Genomic DNA, 5,893 nt, shown 5'->3' on the forward strand with positions numbered 1-5,893 from the left:
AGCAGCACATCAGAGCAACACATCAGAGCAACACGTCAGAGCAACACATCAGAGCAACACGTCAGAGCAACACGTCAGAGCAACACGTCAGAGCAACACGTCAGAGCAACACGTCAGAGCAACACGTCAGAGCAACACGTCAGAGCAACACGTCCGAGCAACACCAGTGTTGCCAAAGGTTCCATTCAGCGCTACACGCGCGCCTTTGTTGCACGCGACGTTGATGAAATGACGAAATTGATTGTGGCTGCGGCATGTGGCTAGCGTGTGGCTAGCATGTGGCTAGCGATGGTTCCAACTAAATCTTGCCACTTGCATAGCAGTGGCCAGTATGGCAGTGGCAAGTGGCTAGCGTGTGGCTAGCGTGTAGCTAGCATGTGGCTAGCGTGTGACTTCAACTAAATCTTGCCACTTGCATAGCCGTGGCCAGTATGGCTGTGGCATATGGCTAGCGTGTGGCTAGCGTGTAGCTAGCATGTGGCTAGCGTGTGACTCCAACTAAATCTTGCCACTTGCATAGCCATGGCCAGTATGGCTGTGGCATATGGCTAGCGTGTGGCTAGCGTGTAGCTAGCATGTGGCTAGCGTATGACTCCAACTAAATCTTGCCACTTGCATAGCCATGGCCAGTATGGCTGTGGCATATGGCTAGCGTATGGCTACAACTAAATCTTGCCACTTGAACAGTTGTGGCGTGAAATTTCTTCAGTTTACAATAATTACCGACGCCATCACATGTTAATGTAGAGCTCAACAATATTACCAAGTATCACAATTATTTCGATCAAACAAATAAGATCAGGTGTCTTAATAATATTTTTAAGTGTCTTAATAATGTAAGTGCCTGAACAATATCATAGAATAATTATAGAACCTTCAAATTATATATAATACTTAACATCAGTGCTGAAACAGTAGCGAACATCCCATTAACAGCAGGCGACCCCATAATATGAAGTTTCACTAATAATGTCAAGCACTCTAATAACAGCAGCACCAATAATGCCAAGTACTCTAATAACAGCACCACCAATAATGTCAAGTACTCTAATAACAGCAGCACCAATAATGTCAAGTACTCTAATAACAGCAGCACCAATAATGTCAAGTACTCTAATAACAGCAGCACCAATAATGTCAAGTACTCTAATAACAGCAGCACCAATAATGTCAAGTACTCTAATAACAGCAGCACCAATAATGTCAANTGCCCTACTTCTGTTGATCAAGTCACATTGTGGTGCATTTCGTGCCCTACTTCTGTTGATCAAGTCACATTATGGTGCATTTCGTACCCTACTTCTGTTATACCCACGCGAAGGCACAAATTTGTTGCCAAGTCACCGACTTTAATGAAACTTCAGCACCATGTCCACCCACCGGCTTCTGTACCGCTGCGATGGTTTCTCGAGGAATGGTTCAATGCAGCCGTAATATTACTCGTAATTTGAACCTTTCATCGGACGATAGAACAGCTGTCAATGGCCGTGTGAATGGAAGATGGATCTTAGCGGCCGTGAAAGCTTTACACTCAAAGAAAACTGTTCTAAAATGACCTGGATCTCAAATTAAGTTTCCGAGAAAAGTCGAAATGGTGTTTCTTTCTCCGGGAGAAATCCTATCAGAGCGTGTAACTCGGTGTAGAAGCTTGCTGCGTGTGCGGTAGCAATTTTGTGGCATGACAGGAACATGTTGTAATAAAGTTAACATATGACAGGAACATGTTGTAATAAAGTTAACATATGACAGGAACATGTTGTAATAAAGTTAACATATGAACTGCATAAATAGCAGTGTAATAAGCTGAGTAATGGCCTGTGTAATGACCTGTGTAATCGAATTTCATTTCTACAAGTTTTTGAGTTTGAAGCCTAGGGCTGTCTGGGTGCGTATATATGACATTTTTCGTGTCTTTTTTTCTGGTTACATCATGAGACTTAGAAAAGTAAATGAGAGTAAATAAAAAATGTAAATGATATTTTCAATTTGGTAAATTGAATACTTTATTAAAAAATTAATATCTGACGCATCCTCTAAATTTTAAAAACTATAGTTAAGTTCAAGTGCCACGTTAAATGTAACTTGAAACTAAATTTCTCTTGATCAGCTTAATTCGGCTTAAAATTCATCAATTAGACAAGCTCCTATCCTGAGACTAACTAAACGCACTTATTCGTTGAAATCAATTCATATGAAGTATAAAACCAGTTTGTATATTTTTGAAATAATTAACATAAAATTAATTCGCTTTGATAAAAATTATTCCCCGATGCTCGAACTTGTACTCAAATCATATTAGAATGATATTATGGATTGAATTGAATGATATTATCATATCATGAACTAAGAATAGAATGATATTACGATGATATTACGAATAGTTGAATATACTGACTTATTTGCCTTAGTGAAAGACTTGACATCAAAATCATTGTATGTAGCAATCAATATCATTGTATGTACCAGACACAATCAATATTATTGCACGTTCTATTTATCATTCTAAAATTAACTTACAATAATTATTAGGAAATTCTGGAAACTGTAGATCAATTACGATTAATTGATTCATTCAATTGTTATATATTGTTTCTGATCCACGGTTAGTGTGATAAGTAGTGATGAGTTTGTAGCTAATTAAAACACGACCGATATTAAATACTGCAGCTTTATTTTTCATTATAATAATCGACGCAATACATCGCGTCATTCTCCACAATTACCCAAAAAATTGTCAGGTATTTTAGTTTTTAATATTTCAATATAATTGGCATTATAATAAACATATATAATACTTTTTATTCCTCAAGTTATTATTAAATTATTTTTTCGGAATTATTACTATTTCTTGTTCATGGTGGAGGAGATGACTAAAGTTCATGTACACGGAAACTAAAAATTATCTCACATTATAGAATTCCTAGAAGAAATCCCACGCAACTTCCAGAGTCTAAAGAAAAAAGAAAAGACTGCCTTAAAATACGGCGAAATCCTATGTTACTTTCAAACTGTGAATACTGAATCCTGTACTAGCTTATGATAATGCGCAGTCCTGAATATAAAATAAAAACAAAGAAGAAAAATAAATAAGACAAAGATATTTAATAATAAGGCGAAATTGTAGATATTTTTAATTTTGAAGATGAAATTCATGACTAGCTAAACCTAAGAAGTCATCAGTCGTGTGACTGTACGTATTTATAACACGGCCAAGTCCTGTGTTAACTTAAGACTGGAAATAAAGAAGACAAAGATATCCAATACTTCGACAAAATCGTAGTTATTTTTAAATTTTGAGGATTAAATCCATGACTAGCTAAACCGAACAAGTCATCAGTCGTGTGACTGTACGTATTTATAATACGGCCAAGTCCTGTGTTAACTTAAGACTGGAAATAAAGAAGACAAAGATAGCCAATACTTCGGCGAAATGGTAGTTATTTTTAAATTTTGAGGATTAAATCCATGACTAGCCAAACCTTACAAGTCAGTACGTGTTTATAACACAGCCAAGTACTGTGTTAACTTAAGACTCTAAATAAAGAAGACAAAGATAGCCAATAATTCGGCCAGTCCAGCGCTCGTTAACCTGTAGGAACGTTCGATGAAAAATCCCACACAAAAGCTGGCATTGCGGCTCCCGAAGCGGAACATAAGTGACCATCATTCCCCAGGGGATCGGGGGGATGTTGTGGGGCTGTACAATGAGTGAGACAAGGCAAAAAAAATCCCCACGTCAATTTCAACAATAGGAAAATTGTGTGTTTGCGGCACACGTCTCACGCTCCTTCAATAGCTCATGATTAATACGGGGAAGAGCGCACTTGTAATCCGTATTTTTGTGGCCACAGAAGCCTTCTGTCACTCTTGGCGTCATTTTGACTCTGCCTTCAAAAGCTTCACAAAATTCCAGCGCGAGTATTTTTGTTTGGCGCGTTTTGTTGCTTATTATTGTTGCAGATTAGAATGTGTTTTGATGAAGTCAACAATGCCGTGGCTTCTGGTCTGTCTAGCGCAATGACTGTGAGGCGTCATGTGACTGCGAGGCGTCATGTGACTGTAGTGTCATGTGACTGTAGTGTCATGTGACTGTAGTGTCATGTGACTGTAGTGTCATATGTGACTGTAGTGTCAAGTGACTGTAGTGTCATGTGACTGCTACACTATATGTAACTGTAGCGCGATGTGACTGTAGCGCAACATGACTGTAGCGCAACATGACTGTAGCGCAACATGACTGTAGCGCAATGTGACTGTAGCGCAACATGACTGTAGCGCAACATGACTGTAGCGCAACATGACTGAAGCGCAACATGACTGTAACGCAACATGACTGTAGCGCTATACGACTGTAGCGTGATGTGACTGTAGCGTCATGTGACTGTAACGCCATGTGACTGTAGTGCCAGGCCACTTTAGCGCAATGTGACTGTTAGGCCTAGACAAATATTCGACTGTGACTGTAAAGAAAAAAAAATCATGCTTTGTGACTGCGTGTCAAAGTCGTCACTCGTGTGACCAGACCATCAGTCATGTGTGCGTATGATCAAAGCATCAGTCGTGATACTGTATGACCAAGTCGTGTAAGGATATAACGCAAATATAACAACTTTTTCAATTAATTTTATTGGGAAGCAACTGTTCATTCTACAAGCCAGCAAAATAATCTCGGAGGTGAAGTTCGAGTTCAGCGCTGAAATGAAGAATGAACTCTAAACTCATAACTCCATCTAAATGTTATGAGCAACTCAATATTTCCCATTTGAAGAGCAACAGAAATACACTCGTCAATATCCCAAGTCATACTTCTAAACTTGACAGTAATAAAAGGAGCTGGCAAATAACAAATATGAGGCGGGCGCTATTATAAGCAAGGACTAGACCATAATATAAATACGTACGTCACACGACTGATGACTTGTTAGCTTTAGCTATTCAGGCATTTAATCTTCAAAATTTGAAAATAACTACAATTTCACCGTATTAATAAGGTTCCTTGAAGTAAGACGTACGCACAGGAAGCGTAATTATACTGAAAGTGATAATACAGCTAATAAAACTCGTCAAAGAGTGAGAACTGAATAAGCAAATATGACAAGTGATAGATAAGTGATAATAGTGTGTGATAAGTAATAATAGTGACAAGTGAAAATAGTGACTTGAGGTATTTCAATGATGAATTGTACAAATAAAAATCTTCTAAAATATAGCCGTAGGCGGTATTCGGAAGTGGGGTACAATGGCCTATTAGTGACGTTTATAATTAAGGTTAAGTTAATAAATTAAGGTTGGCTCAACCTCAAGAAGGTTGTGGTTAGTAAGAGAGCCAATAGACGCACTTATAATAAACTTAAGCTAATACAATGAACCAAATATTCACATCGTGGCCGATGAAATTGCCAGCAGGTTCTTGCATCAAACAAGAGACTTGCGTTAAGCTTATGTCTTATGAATAAAATTTATAAACGCGTCCAAAGGCTATAAAGTGTTGGGCTGGATCAAGAAGTGAAAATCACATGGATTAAATAATTATTAAGGGCCCTTTGCATGCGTAAATTCAATAGGGTTAGCGGAAAGCTATCACAAAAAGACGAGTCGTCACCAATATTTGCAAAACCACCAACTTGTAACTTTCTCCTCTTACGCAACTTGTTCCTAATAATGCAGAGGCTTAGGTTAATTATTAAGGGTAATGTGTATTATCTTGATGTCTAATGTATAAGAAAAGGCTGCATTTTAGTTAGGATGTAAAATTTGTAAGAATGCTTTAGAACGAATCGCAACTTTGCTACCTAGTGTCGTACGAACGGAGATTTTTTCTGATTTGAGAGAGCGCAGAGTAATTAAGGAAGCCTCTATTCTGCGTATTTATGTCTTGTTCCAGATAATCTCA

Source organism: Hyalella azteca, unplaced genomic scaffold (assembly GCF_000764305.2).
Source record: "Hyalella azteca isolate HAZT.00-mixed unplaced genomic scaffold, Hazt_2.0.2 contig7830, whole genome shotgun sequence".
NCBI classification, from domain to species: Eukaryota; Metazoa; Arthropoda; class Malacostraca; order Amphipoda; family Hyalellidae; genus Hyalella; species Hyalella azteca.